Source organism: Protopterus annectens, chromosome 5.part0 (assembly GCF_019279795.1).
Source record: "Protopterus annectens isolate FY-2018-M chromosome 5.part0, PAN1.0, whole genome shotgun sequence".
Taxonomy (NCBI): Eukaryota; Metazoa; Chordata; order Ceratodontiformes; family Protopteridae; genus Protopterus; species Protopterus annectens.
Window position 1 is genome coordinate 1,837,592,234 of NC_056735.1, and position 16,179 is coordinate 1,837,608,412.

The following is a 16,179-nucleotide window of genomic DNA, read 5'->3' on the forward strand; positions in this document are numbered from 1 at the left end:
ATGTGTCATACACAAACACACTTACTAAAATATCCCACTATGTTGCTAGTACCCTGCACATTGATGACAGATAGTAGGCATGGTGTGATTGCAGTGGGCTGCAGAGGGCATGGCACCCTGTACAGCAGTACAATAGGCACATAATTGCAGACAATGTGCCTTCACTATGTTCCCTACTGGATGCCTGCAACATATGTGGTGCCATCAAATGTGATCCACAGAGGCCCTACAATGCCTTACACATGTGTACTGTATGGACCGATGCCACTGACACCAGGGAATATCTGTATCATGTTATCAATGCAGGTACAGGGTCAACCGGCTGACTGTAAGCAGAACCTGCCACACCAGGCCAGTATTGTCATATCAGAGGATAACAGTCTGTGTACACAACATGTGCCAACCAAACCAGGTACACCTGTACATGTCACTGTACATTATTGTGGAACATGCACATCCCAGGCAATGTCCATGTCAAGGACTATCACACACAGACATAGCATGCACTGCAAAGCTATGGCCATACGCAATGGTAACTAGGATGTCAGGACAGTTCATACAATACCCATCTGTGTGGGACATTGCAGACACTACACCCCTGTACCACACTGCACACCATTGTCGGGTGGCGTGATGCCAAGGATTACCCCTCACCCAGCCTTGTACAGCCATCTTGCACAGCCAACCACTACACACCCATGAAGCAATGCACACATGCATGTCAGTACTGGCATCTTGTGTCTGCATGTGGGGTATGATGCTCCCAACCTCAGTCACTCCCAGTATAACTCCCACTGGCATACGGATAGAAGTCAAACATGTTCACATGCCCTAGCCCATAGAACCTCCGGATATCCCCTGTGGTGTATGTAGTACCTGTGCATTACTGCAGTGTGGCAAACTAAGTAGTTTGGAAGTGTATTTGTGGGCCTGGAAAAGAGTGTCAATGTGAGTCCATTAGAGAGTGTGGTTGTGTTGGCAATGACATCCATTCATGTGGACAGCCATGTGTGCTACACATAATGTATGTCTACTATATCTCTGTTGCAGATGTCGCTCACCAACACACATATATGTTCTTACAGCACACCAACATGTCAGCTTTGTGGCACATGGAGTAACTGCATCCATTTGTAATAGTAATGGCTAGTCAGTCAGGGGTTTGAACCCATGTACTGGTAGGTGTGTGACAGACGATGCTTAAGTTTTAGTCTCCAAGCCCTTCTCTGATGTACTTTGCCTCTGTCTGTCCCTCCCACACACTCTGTGGAGGTGTACACCTGCTCAGCAGAAGCTTGTATTTTGTAAGTGATGGTCATGATCAGGTGATGGCCTCTGCACCTATTGCAATCCTTCTCTAGCTGATTGCATGTGGAACAGCTGTGATGATGTTCCCATAGCCGTTCGCATGAAAAACACAGTACAATATCTGGGAACATCATGTTGGTGTTTGTCCATGACAGTCGTTGTGAGTGGTACCTGGATCTGGTGTTTGGTAAACGGCATCACAGATGATATCTGGATGTTCCTCAAACAACATACACAGTGGGAAATAGACTAAAGACAGGAGGGTGATGTGCCAGACATGACTACAGCATGTAAGTGTAGGTATGCTTCATTGAGACTACTGCCTGTTTAACAAGTTGTGTGTGATAATGGCTATTCTGCAAGTTTTAAAACTGACAAGACAGTGCACTGTTTGTGAGGGACCCCAATCTGTAGGGCCATCTCTGGACTGGTCAGTGTGTGGAACCATTTGTTTCCTGTGTTACTCACTGAACCCACATCTGTGAACTCCAGGAGCATAGTGTGAGGATTGCAGCCAATACATGGTGATAGTGATGAGTTACTGCCATCGCATCCCTGACTGGGCATATGTCACATGAAACAGTGGTATGACAGACACTGTCTGGGGTTATCAGTGACATGCCAATAATGGGCCACTGTTCATAGTTGCAGTCACAAGTCTTCTACACTTTGTACAGATGTCATGCAGTATATATGCATGTGTTGTGCTCCCTCTGCACATGTATACAATCTGTTGTGTTGGGTTGATAGTCATATCTATGCATGCTGTTGTAAGTAATTCTGAATGATGTTGACTATTACTAAGCCATATCTGTGTTTAAACTGCAGCACCATAGGCTGTATGAGTCTGGAGGTCCCGGCAAAACCTCCTGTCCCACTTCAGCTGGCCATGGTACCGGGCACCAGCACATCTGGAGCCCAGCCTTGGAGCTCCACCTCTGTTGGCTCTGCAGCACCTTCTGGTGGTACTGCTACTGAGGCTGAGGCTTGTTCCCCCTGGGAGCAGGTCCAGGCAGGAACATGTCTGCTGCTGTATAGTCCCGGACGTGGTGCGTAGGGGGCTCAATAAGGAGTTTTGAGGCCATATACGCCAGCTCAAGGGCAGAGTGTCACATTTACAGGGTGAGGCTGCCCCTCCTAGACAGCCCCCAGCACTGCCACCTTTGCAGCTGTTTTGGTGCAGTGGTGGCCACCCATGGCTGGGGACCTCTGTCCCACTGTTTCCATCTGGGGGCTCATGAGCTTGTGACTGCTGAACACCCCTCTCCGTACAATGTGTATCCCCCCAAATGTGTCATATACCAACCATGTATGCTGTCTTGTCTGTCATCCTACATTACCTATCCTCCCTGAGCATACCTACTCTCCTTCCTCTACATCCCACTCTCACCCTACGGAAACAAAAGGCCAATCAGTTCCTAGAACAACATTTGCCCCTACATAGCTGTCCATTTCACAAACGTGTCCACTGGACACATGTAACCCTTTTAATATGCATCGCAACATACTCCAGTTGTCTTCACCCCTGTCTCAGGCGCATGATCGTAGTATGCACATGACTCCTAAATGTTCCAGGTACAAGTGATGCGGACGACCCCATTGTACACACAATACTACTGGTCCCTCTATGGTTACCCCATTTAACTTTATCATGATGATGATGTTGCACACAGCACCTTGCAAGAGTAATGTTCTCACATAATGATTGGACAGGAACTGTTGTGTTAATGTAAATAACATGCACAGAGTGATGTATATGGCCAATGTACAAATGTTTGCGTGTATGAATGACACATGTCTGTCTGAGGGAGTCTTGATATTACATAGGACAACACCACTACATAATACAGGCATTGCTGGTGTTTCCCTTTTCATTACTTTGTAATCCTTTGTTGTCACATAGGATGTTCCTGATATATCTATATATATGTAAGTATCTATATCTGGACACTCACACATACATATACATGATGAAATACATTTCCTATACTGTTGAATGACTGTGCTGGATGATATGTTTGTGATAAGGTCCGATGTATGCATATCTGCCATGGCTTAGTTGTAAATCACAATAGCTGTGTGTGCAGGGTCCTGGTTTTGATCCTTGCAGAGGACGTTTATTTTGTTGCTGGGCAGAACAAGGCCATTGGATACGGAGTGATTAAGGCACATTAAAGCAGCTGTGAATGGGTGTGCGTGGGTTTGCGTAGTTCTAAGCAATGCTAACCTCTGGTTACAGTTTCTTACACTCAGTTAGCCTCTACATTGCTTTACTAGTGTAATACTTGCATACAGGCGGCCAAGCAGGCTTACACTCGCTTGCTCCCGCACTTGCAAATGCACTGTATTTGGTGTTTGCATATGACACTCACACCCCTGGGTGGGAGTGAGGACTACAGTATTACCTTGTGATGCCTATTACATCAGATTACATGCCTACAGTATCGAGAATGGCTACCCATTAGGTGACAACATGCTGTTCAACTGTACAGAATCTGCGGCCTGTCCAGAGTTTGATTCATATTATTGGTGTGTTCCTCTTACAGTCTGCACCCATCTGGCTAATACATGGGAACTGCCACTCTTCAATACAAACAAGTAAATGGGTTTTGGAACCCACATCCTTCAGCCGATTCTATCATTTTTCTAAGGTTGTCAGTGGAATATGTGCTTTCTGTCCCTATCAGACATCTCATACGATTGGGGAAAAATACAAACTGAATCAGGGACACGGCATAACAACATCAGGGACACATTTAAATTATTGGTGCTATTAACCTGACACATTGACAGACTCAGAGCATATGAATTCATACACATTTTCTGAGATAAATGATGTTTATAACTCTTAATTGTTGTCGTTATTCATTACGTGTAATTCACCACCTTTCCTCCAAATGTCACTAGTTTTAGGAGGGATTAAGTGGGACAGAGTTAGAAACTGAGTCAAAATCATGGATGCCCCTGGAAATCGGGGACAGTTCAGAGGTATGGTCCCTATTTGTTCCCCCAATGGTTTATGTCCTGTCCAGTGGATGTGCTCTTAGGGGTTGAGAGGTATGGGCGTCAGCTATGCCCATTTCAGAATATTACTTACATCTCCGGGGTGGTCCTAATATGACTGCACCAGCCAACACCTGCATGCCTAGGCCCATAATTGCATACCCATAGTTCCCCCACCTGCCACTCCTCTATAGCACTCATCTTTACTGTGGGTGCAGGTGGGGTATAAACACACCACTACACACTGCCCACTCTCCCTGTGTCGGGACACATGTCGTACATTATGTCGACCCATGGGTTATCAGGCTTGCACAACCTAGTGGTCCGTGTACATCTACAGCCTGGTTTGATAAGTCATTACCGGGGCTGCTTCCAATGATCGTTAATTTTTAGTGTCCCACAAGGGACATTGATGTCTGTGTTCCATGATTAGACCTGGAAAGTCTCTCCCACTGGTAGTATCCTGCTGGTAGTCTGGGAAGCAGTTGTGTGTTTACCTTTATTGTGTGTCTGTATGTCTCACCGGCCTAGCTGGGAGGGGGGCTGATGCTACGTGTTACACATTTGTTTATTGGACCCTTCACCCCCATATGCATGGCATGTGAACATATGTAACTTGTAAATGCTGTATCATATCCTAGCTATATACATGTGAATATTTACAGTCACATGTATATATCTATTTACATTACTATATACAGATATATCTGTATATGTATGCATACATGTATATTTATATTTTGCTGTCTATATATATATATATATATATATATATATATATATATATATATATATATATATATATATATATATCTAACAACATATGGGTCTATGGGTGCCTGCATATGTATATATTTATATGTGGGTATGTATCTGTATTCTGTCTCTGTATGTATACATTTGTACTACGGAGAGGGAGAGGCTTATCTCTATGTCGCTATGGGTAGATATACACACACATACCTCTACATATATACATCTACATCTGTTTATTCCATTCCTTACCATATAGATTACACTTTACTGCAGTGGGACTCGTAGTGGGTGTGACTTCTCATTGGGCGATACCTCTGCCCAATGAACACATTCGCTTACATCCCTAGGGCTGTCCATATAGGCCCACATCAGCAAACACGTCGAGGGTGTGACGGCGCGGCCTCATACATATTCATATGACGCTGCTGTGCCATCTGTAGTGAGGACACTCGGTGCAAGGTTAAAACCGTCCTTGCGCTGAGCTTCTTGAATCTCGGGGACAGTCTTTCAACTTTCTTTTTATATGGTTGTGAAGACTGCCAGCCTAGCTAGATAGAATTTTGTAAAGAATTCTATGTCCTTGTAAATATTAATATGATCCACAGGCTTGTGTAACAAATGTAGGAAAACTGTGTATGTTCTGAGCTTCAAAAATGTAAACACAGTGCACCCTGCTGGAAGAAAGCTGATAAGTAAAACATTTTATGGCTGTTTGATCTCAAGCTCGGAGATAGGATGTCTGGGCTGGATAGTCTTTCTATTGTTTAAAAACAAGAGATAATTACTGGGTTTTACATGTAAAGTGTATTTTATTGCTGTGGCTTCCTGCAGGTGGAGATTACAAAAAGAAATGTTACAATTTTAAAAGTGTCAAAGAGTCAAGAATGATGTAATCTGAAATAACTCAGCAGTACTGTGCATTATCAATTTAATGACAGAAAGAAAGAATAGCATTTTGTATTTTGTTCTGAAGCTGACAACAACTCACCAGCACTTTGCCTTGTAAGTAGACTTTAGAACATAGTTTCTCTTAGAGACAGATAGAAACATAGCTAGATTAGTCTAGCTGTTTTCTATATATATGTGAGACTATCCTACAATATTGTTTTAAAGTATTTTCCTGTGATCTCTGGACTCTCTTTTATCACTGTGTTGAATCAATGAGTATTGTCTTGTGTTTTTATCATTTATTATTAAATATTTTAAACCTTTCAACTGTGGCTGTTTTGTGCAGAGATAATTTAAGCTCTTAAGAGTACTTGCATGTATTTGATGATACTGTCCAAGCCACTCCAATAGTCTTGCTGTTCATCACACTTACCAATTGGATAATGATAACATTGCACAGTAGAATTGGACATCCTTTGGTAAGGGCCTTTATAGTAGCTGATAAGGGTGGTTGGTGCCAGTCAGTACTACCTCATAGAATGGGCAGAAGGGGGAATAGCTAGAGAACCTGTGCCAGCCTTTCCCAAGAGGGGGTCAAGAATCTAAATGGCAATGCTCAGATCTGCTCTGAGCTAAAACAGAATGGCATTAAATATACTGATCCGAAAGATATTGCCAATATCCTGGCAGATCGATTCAGTGCCAACTTCACCCCCCTCTCACCCCCTAAATGGCCCATCTCAATACCGGAAGATTGCCAAATTCCAGTAATAACGGCCACACAGGTACAAAACGCACTCTCTAAAGCCAAGAATACAGCATCCATGGGACCAGATGACATCCCGGGCTGTGTACTACATGACCTACAATATGAACTGGCACCTCACCTAAGTGTCATGTTTAATCATAGCCTCACCTCAGGTTTCGTGCCCACTGAGTGGCGCAGAGCTACAGTTATCCCAATCCACAAGGGGATCCACCTTGGATCCCGGAAACTACCGTCCCATCAGTCTGACAAGCCTTATCTGCAAGGCCATGGAGCGTATTATCATGGAACTTATAAACAAAGACACTGGCAACCTTCAAACACTGGACCCCACCCAGTTTGGGTTTGTGAAGGGCTGATCTTGTCTCCTGAACCTGATTGACTTCTTTGAATCAGTCTCCAGAGCCATGGACAAGGGTAAGGTGGTCCACACAGCCTATCTAAACCTTGCCAAGGCCTTTGACACCATCCCCCACTCTGGAATCATAGATAAACTTACTAAGTTGGGCATTAATCCCTATGTCACCCAGTGGGTTGCTAAATGGCTTACTGATAGAACCCACACTGTAAAAGTAGCCAACTCCAAATCCAGCTCCAGACAAGTAACAAGTGGAGTACCTCAGGGTTCAGTCCTGGGGCTGCTCTTGTTTGGCATCTACTTCTCTGAAGTACAGGTCAACACTAAGGGACTCTGGCTAACAAAGTTTGCAGATGACTGCAAACTGGGAGCCATTATTGAATCACCAAATGATGTGGATACTCTACAAAAGGGCCTTACAGAAACAGATGCTTGGTGCCAGAGCCATGGGCTCAAGCTCAATGCCAAGAAATGTATTGTTATCCCATTTGGGAAAAAACATGTATCCATGAATTACCATATAGGTGGCAGTACACTAAACACAGAAAGTGTGATAAGAGACTTAGGGACACAGGTGGACAGTGGTCTCACCTTCGATAACCACATCACCACAACAGTCAGGAAATCCTTCTATGTGGCACACCTCATCACTAAGGGCTTTTCATCCAGAAAAAAGGAGGTCATTGTCCCACTGTACTCATCCCTCATTAGACCCATTATAGAATACAATGCCCCATTTGGTATGTACCTCTCAAGACATCTGCAACAACTGGAAAGGCCTCAGAAATACCTCATTAAAAGAATCACAGGCCTAAAGCAGATGCCCTACGCTGATCGCCTTAAAAAACTCCAGCTATACTCTGTCACATATCGTCTACTCAGAGGCGATCTCTGCTTAACATACAAGGCCATGTCAAACCCAGAGCTGTTGGACATGCTACACTTAAAGAAATCCCAGTCCCTCAGAGCTACACGCTCCAGGGATCTAAACCTTGTCATCACAATAAACAAAACATGCTGGAGGGATAGGTTCCTGACCCAGAGACTCCCCAGACTCTGGAATAGATTGCCCATACATGTAAAGCAGAGTGCCTCTTTGGACCTCTTCAAGAGGAACCTTGACGATTGGATGGGAGAAAGGAAATTCACCCCAGGGATCACGTCAGTCGCCCTGCTAGACAGGGGTCCAGGAAAGTAAATAATGTGGGAAGAAATAGCCAGAGAATTGTTATGGCTAGGCTTGTATAGGCCCTAGGGCTGATAGCCTAGTACCAACCTATGAACCTATGAAGAGTGTCTGTGTGTTTGTATATAATTCATATCTCAAAGTGTGTGTCAGCTACTTGGGCAGTGACACGAAGCACTGGCTGGACAGAGAGGGTGCTGGAAGTTTTGGCTTAATAACTCAGCTCAGATCTGTACCCCATAGCTGTGCCAGTGGGGAGTCTTATTGGGGATCTGGTGAGAAAGGGAGAAACCAGCCCCAGACTGACTGTGATCTCTGTCTGCTCTTAAGGGAAATTGTACTTTACTGTGTGTGTACTTGTTATCCTCCCAATGTGGACACCCCTCACTGGTGCTAGTGGTGAGGATTGAGGCTCCTTGATTACTGGGCCAGTGCATGTGAGTCACAATGGCATATTCTCCTTTACTGGTAACTTCTTTATACCAGCCTCCATAAGAAATCCTGACACTCTACTATCTTGGTACACTAATTTTTCCTTACTTTAATATCTTTAATTCTTCTGGTAAAATTTCCCATGAATTCCCATAGTAATATTGTTTCATCACATTATTATACAACATCCTTCTGTCTTTCTCCGTATCATTAATTATTATTTTTAAGTTAGTGTTTTTAATTAATAATTTTTAATTTCTTCATGTACATATTCCTTTTCTGTTTTTCTTATTCTCACCATCTCCCTGAACATTTGTATGCATATTTGAACATTATCACTATTAATTTCTCCTTTATTTCCTTTATCCACTTTAATATTCTAAACAAGTTTAAAGAATCAGAATAAACAACTGGATTCCATAATTCCAATCCCCCTTCATCTTCACTCATGCACAACAGACCTCATTTCACTGGGTTTAATCTTGAGACCCATATGAAAGAAAATACCAGTTATGCAATATTTTTTAAACTTTCCTGGGATCATATAAGCATTTGACAGGTAAGCTATTTCCCATTAATACAGAATTCACCAGATAAACCTTTTTCTTAAATGTTAATCTACACATCCTCCACAGAAGGCAACTTTCTTTCATTTAATTTATCAAAGCTCCCCACTGCATCATAACTACTTAACAATTTTCAAATCATATCTGTACAAAAGACACTTCATTCACTGAAAAATACAAGCCACCAGTTTTCACCACATCATCCAAACTCTTAATTTTATCTTTATTCAAGGTTATTCCCATTTCCTTTAAGCATCCATCCAGTCAAACCAACACTTCCATCATCCATATTTTGTTCTTAGCAACTACAACTATGTTGTCTGCATATGTCAAAACTACTGGAATTACCACCTCCTTTTGCATCACATATCTGACATCTCTCATTTTATAAGCTACTTCACTCACTATCACAATCATCAATGCGAATAATGTTCTACTCATAGGACATTATTGCCTTATACCAAACTTCTTGTGTATTTCTTAATCTCAGCCACCCATTCACTAACACTCTCACTCTATTATTTTGATAAGCTGACATGCACACTCTTTTAATTCTACTACCTATTCAATACTTCTCCATAAAATCCCACAAAGCATCATATCCTACTGTATTGAATGCCTTGCTAATGTCACCTGTCATAATAATATCATCCAGTTTCACTCACAACCAGTAACAATTCTTGACATCACTTCCCTTTTATACTGTATATACTTCCTTCCATAATATCCCGCATCCTTTCTTTCATTCTTCTTTGTAGTATTCTTACAAAAAAAATTATAATCTGTGTTATTTAGTGTGATGATCTCCATTTTTTATTTAATTATTCTCATTGTCTTCCATATAAATTTTAATATCCTACTACATAACTCTTCATAAACAAACCCTTCCTGCAACAATTTATTCAGTATATTTACAAAATACTCTGCCAATCCATTATTTTTTGTACATTCCATACCCTATACCATCTGAGTATAATACTGACTCCACATTTGTTATTGTAAGTACTTCATTCAATTCACTAATAGTAATTTATTTTTTCAAATTCTTCCTTAACTTGTTCAGATTTTTTTACTTTCCATTTACTGTTATACATATTTTCCACTTGTTGTACTACAATACTCATAATGCACTCTTATGTTCTTTCTACCTCTCCTTTTACAATTTTAATTTCCTTCATTATAGTAATATTTTCCTTTACTATTTTACCCAAATACATAGGATCATAGGATCATAGGAGGTTATTAGGCTATTGGCCCTGAGACTCTTATAAGCCTAGCCAAGAGTTTAGCCCATGTTTAGACAAATCAGCAACCAATGCCCCTGTCCAGCAGGAACATGGGTGGAATCCCAGGGGTATATTTTCTGTTTCCCATCCAGTTATCCAGGTTGCACTTAAAAAGGAGTAAAGAGATACTCTGCTTGATGTGGAGAGGGAGTCTACTCCATAGATGGGGGAGTCTCTGGGATACAAATCTTTCCCACCAACAAGTCTTATTGATATCACAGACCAGGTTGAGGCCGCACATGTGGGTTACTTGAGTGGAGCTTGACTTGCAGATATGCAGCAGTCCCATCAAGGTGGGGTGCATGATCGCCTTGTATGCCAGACAGAGGTCATCTCTGAGGAGTCTGTATGAAACTGAGTAGAGGGGCTAGGGCTTTTAGCCTATCTGTGTATGGTAGATGTTTGAGGCCCTGGATTCTCCTGGTGTGGAACCTCTGTGATTTCTCCAGCTTCTGCATGTGCTTTGTGAGGTACATGTCAAAAGGGGCATTGTACTCAACAATGGGCCTTATAAGGGAAGAATACAGGGATGTTATGACCTCCTTGTCCCTGCATGAGATACCCTTACTTATGAGGTGGGCCATGTAGAAGGTTTTCCATACAACGGAAGCAACATGGTGCTCAAAAGTCAGGTTGCTATCAACCTGGGCGCCCAAATCCCTCACAACTGATTGCATGCTTAGGACGCTGTTATTAATGTGATAATTTGTGGGGACATCACTCTCCTCAAAGGGGATGGTGATGCATTTTTTTAATATTCAGCTTGAGGCCATGTTTCTGGCACCAGCCATTTGTCTGAGTGAGAACCTCTTGGAGGATGTCCACATCACTAGGGGAATTGATGAGAGCCCCAGCTTGCAGTTATCTGCAAACCTGGTCAGACATGGCCCACTGGTTTTGGCCTGCACCTCAGAAAAGTATATCCCAAATAACAGTGGCCCCAAGACCGAACCCTGGGGTACGCCACTTGCACATATGGATTGATGCCTAGTTGAGAGCGTTTATCTATTATGCCCAAGTGGAGAATAGTGCCAAAGGCTTTGGCTGGGTCAAGGTAGGTAGTGTGCACCATCTTCCCCTCGTCCATGGCTTTAGAGACTGTCTCAAAGAAGTTGACCAAATTTAGTAAACATGACCTCCCCTTGATGAAGCCAAACTGTGTGGGATCAAGTGTCTGGAGGTTGCCAATGTCCTTGTTAATGAGGTCCATGATAATTTGTTCCATGGCCTTGCAGATCAGGCTAGTTAGGCTAATGGGTCTATAATTTCCCGGAACAGTGGACGCTCCACCTTTGTGTAAAGGGATGACAGTGGCTGTCCTCCACTCAGCTGGGATGAAGCCAGTACTCAGGCTTTGGTTGAATAGGGTGCCTAATCGTGCTGCAAGTTCCTGCCTGAGTTCATGTTGGATGCAGCTTGGGATGTTATCGGGTCCCATGGAGGTTGTATTTTTTGCCTTTGAGAGAGCAGTGATGACCTGTTCCTTAGATAGAAGGGGAAGGGGGCAGGTACTGGAGATATCCTGATTTACTGATGGGGGGGACAGAGGGGTAAAGTTTTCACTGAATCTCTCAGCCAGCAAGTTTGCTAAATCTATGGCATTTGTATATGTGGTGTCCTTGGCCACCAGTTCTGAACAGATCTGAGTGCTTAATCTGAGGTTGCGGACATATGTGAAGAAGGCCTTATGATTGTCTCTAGTAGATGTTGCCAATATGGACTCAAAGTTTGCTTTGGAAGATTTCCCTAGTGCTCTTATTTGCTTGGTCAGGCTAAGGAGACATTGCTTTCAATTGGACACCTGCTCCTTCTTGGTCTTGGACAACAATTTTCTCCTTTTGTTATAGAGTTTATTTATTGCAAATGTCCATCAGACAGGTTTACTCTTCCTTGCAGAGGATGATTTAGTCCTGTCAGGTATTCCTGATTCCATGCATCTATATAAATGCTCGTATAGCGCTTTGGTATAGTTTTGGGTATGGGTGCCAGTTTCTACAGATACCTCCTTCCTTCTTCCCTGTAAATAATATCTCTGTCTAAACAGTAATGCCTTAATTTTTTTCTTGATTCATTTTATATATTTCTTTTTCCATATCATAATCCTCTCTTATAGTATTCTCTAAATGTTCCAATACATTTAAATACAGTCTCCCATACAGCACTTTCTTTTCCTTTCTAACATCACCTTGATATTAAAAAAAATACTTTTTATGCTTCTTTTTAACTCATTATAACCGACTGATGCCTCCAGGTCCATCTGCAGTAAACTCCTACTGACGCCTCTAGGTGTCAAATATTGCTTGTTTATATTTACATCAATAATTCCAACACCATGCTATGTAAAAGGATTTAAAAGAGTTCATCCTAAAGCTTACACAGCGGCAAACTGAACTGTGCTAATAGTTGACTTCTATCTAGTGCAGATAAATAGATATTAGCTGTTGTTTTTATGATATTAATTTATATAGATATAATTTTCACATTTTTCTAAATATCTCAACAACCAGGTAACACAGATAGAACTACTTAGCCTCACGTGAAAGCTCTCAGCTAGATGAATAAAATGCTGCAGACAGTATGTGTGTGTAACTTGAGTGTTTGCTGAGATATTGTAAGTTGTTTACAAAATATCACAAATGTAATAGTTCAACTTAAAAAATTCAGTTTATGACCTAGAATCGAAAGCATAAAACCACTATAAAAATAGTTTATGCTGAAGAGTTTGCCATTCATACTTTTTTCATAATCCCTGTGGTTCCAGAGGTATGAACATTTGTTGGAAATATGAGGACATAATTTCATTCTGTCAAATAGCTTAGGCTCCGCCCATTGGAAGTTACAGTGCAAACCTCCTGAGCTCCATCGAAGTAAAGGAGTTAAGTTCAGTCCACAATTCAGATCGGTTTTTCAACAAATTGATACCTCGATAACTGCAATACTTCTCCAAATTCACATTTATTCTTTTTATTCCCTTTCCTATTTTACTGCCCTCCCTTTCTTACATCACCTCCATCCATATTGCTAAAAGGACAGAAAAAACATCACAACTATATAACACTCTGCTATCTACAAACCTTCTGATAATACAAAATAAATAATTTCAGATCCAAATGTCTCTTCCTGTAAGTCCATTGATAATGTTCCACACAGCTAAATTACCACATTTTATTACATCGTTTCCCTTAAATCATAATTAAGGTCCGCTGCAACTATAATCTTCATGTTAACTACCACATAGCCAAATATTTGATTAAACTGACTCTCTCTTCCTTGCTAGTTATACTTGCATATAGTAAAATATATAAGAAGTATAGTTGTATAAAGATGTTTTCTCCACCTCGCATGCACCACAACAGGCAACCTCCCCATCCTTACCAACGTTGCATCTAGTATTTTCACAATTTCACAATTTATGTTTTTGCTCAACAACAGCCACTCTAGAACAAAGTTGCATATAATATTTCCATGCCACAATTTTTCTGTTTACAGACTTTCTTCCCCTTATCAGGAATCTTACATCCTCTAATAGAATAATATCCATACAACATTTAGCACACCATTCCAGTATCCCTATCCTTCTTACAGTCTTAGCAATACTTTTACTACTGAAAGTACTCCAAAATGGTTGCTTTTCCATATTTTTAACTTTAGGAAAGATGTTTTAAAATTGTCATTTTTTTTTATTCTTTATCCAATTGAATATTTTCCATGGGTTTATGTACAAACAATCCTTGTCTAACACTTTTATTGAATTATTACTAAAGACGTAGGAAAACATACATTTATATAAAACAAACTATGGCAACATCTTCACAGTTACAAACATTATGCATCACATATGTTCTTTTATTCAATTATCATCAGTCCAAATCTACATAAATTGCTCAAGTCCTACTTTCCCTTAAACTTTATTCCTCCTCCAAAACATTATTCTGCATGTATTGTTCCCACAATTTCATTTTTTTCTACATAATTTGCTCCTATCCTTTTCTAAGGAACCCAGTTCCAGTTCGTTTATGTCTGTTACAATATTCACTACTTCAAATATAGCTGGTTTAGACTTTGATTTACATTTTCTAGTAACTGGGTTTTTTTTGGCAGCCACCAAAATTAAACTTAAACAAGGCCTTACTGTGTCCAGCCAAATCAGGTCCTGTATCCCAACTAGAAAAAAAATCCTTAGTTACACCCATTTGCTCATTACACTCCAAAAACATATGTTCCCAGTTATTTCTTTCTTCCCCATCATACCTCCATTTGCCATCTACCTGAGGAAAAATTCTTTGGAGTCTGCTTGGTGTATAAAAACACCTATTCAAACACTTTCAATCAAAAATCTTAAATTGTATAGACTTTGTTGCTCATTTGGAAGTCATACATATGACCTCCCATTGTTGCACTCTGAATTGATTATCCAATCTCTCTTTCTAATCTTTTTTAACATCCACTGATTAATTCCTATAGTTATTTTGCAATATATTAAATGATGTGCTAATTATCTGTTTTTAACAGCAACTGTTGCTCTAGATTCAACTAAATATTCTACCAGAGCAGGTCTTTCACTTAGGATTCTCCTGTCTCTTTCCCTTTGCCTATACTGTAATATCAATTCCTGATAGAGAAGGCAGTCTGTAGCCTGCAGTCCAAATGTCTTCTTGGCCTCTTCCCATTCCATTACTTTTCCTTCCCTAGTTATTTGCTCCTTTGCCAGTTTTCTGCAGTAAATTCCAACCCCTTCTTGCCTAATTACTGTATTACTAATTGCTGCCATCTCTAGCAAGAATCTCCTTTCTGCATTCTCAAGATGGCTTAGTTCTGAGAATACTTTCTGCTATTATTCTCCTTAGGGATCTGCAGGCAAAATCCCATGCTCACCTTATTAATTGAATCCCACCACTTCATCATCATCTCTTCCCACTTTGAATTACAGATTTCTGCTTGTGTTATGTATATGAGCCTTAACTGTGTAGTTCTAAAATATCTCTTCAAATCAGGTAATCCTAAACCACCTTGTTCTGTTGGAAGGATTAACTCATCCCTCTTGACCCTGGCCCTCTTCCCATCCCAAATAAAATCCTTTAGCTCTTTATTAATTACCATCCACAGTTTTTCCTCTGTTGTATAAAAATATACCTGGCCTGTATATAAAACAAAAGTGACTAAAAAGATTTTCACTGATAGTATCTTGCTATCCATATCCATAAACAAATACTTCCAATTTCTTAGTTTGTATATTATCTTCTGTTTAGTCTCTTCCCACATATCCTTAGCTGCCACAGCAGAATCCTTTTAACTCGTACTCCTATATACTTCCATTTTATCATATCCTAATAAATATGTGTGCTGCTAAACCAATTCATGTTCATGTATGGGTACATAGTTTACAGCTATTGCCTTTGTTTTGTCTACAATAATTTTATATCTCAAAAAGACACAAAACTGTTTCAGAATGTTCCACAACACTGAGATATCGTCTTCTGGCTTTATCAGGAACAAAATAATATAATCTGCAAATAAAGACAACTTTTCTTGATTGCCATACCAATTATATCCTTGAATTTCTGAGTCCATTATTTTCTTTGCCAATGGCTTTAAATATAATGCAAATAACACGGGAGAAAGAGGACACC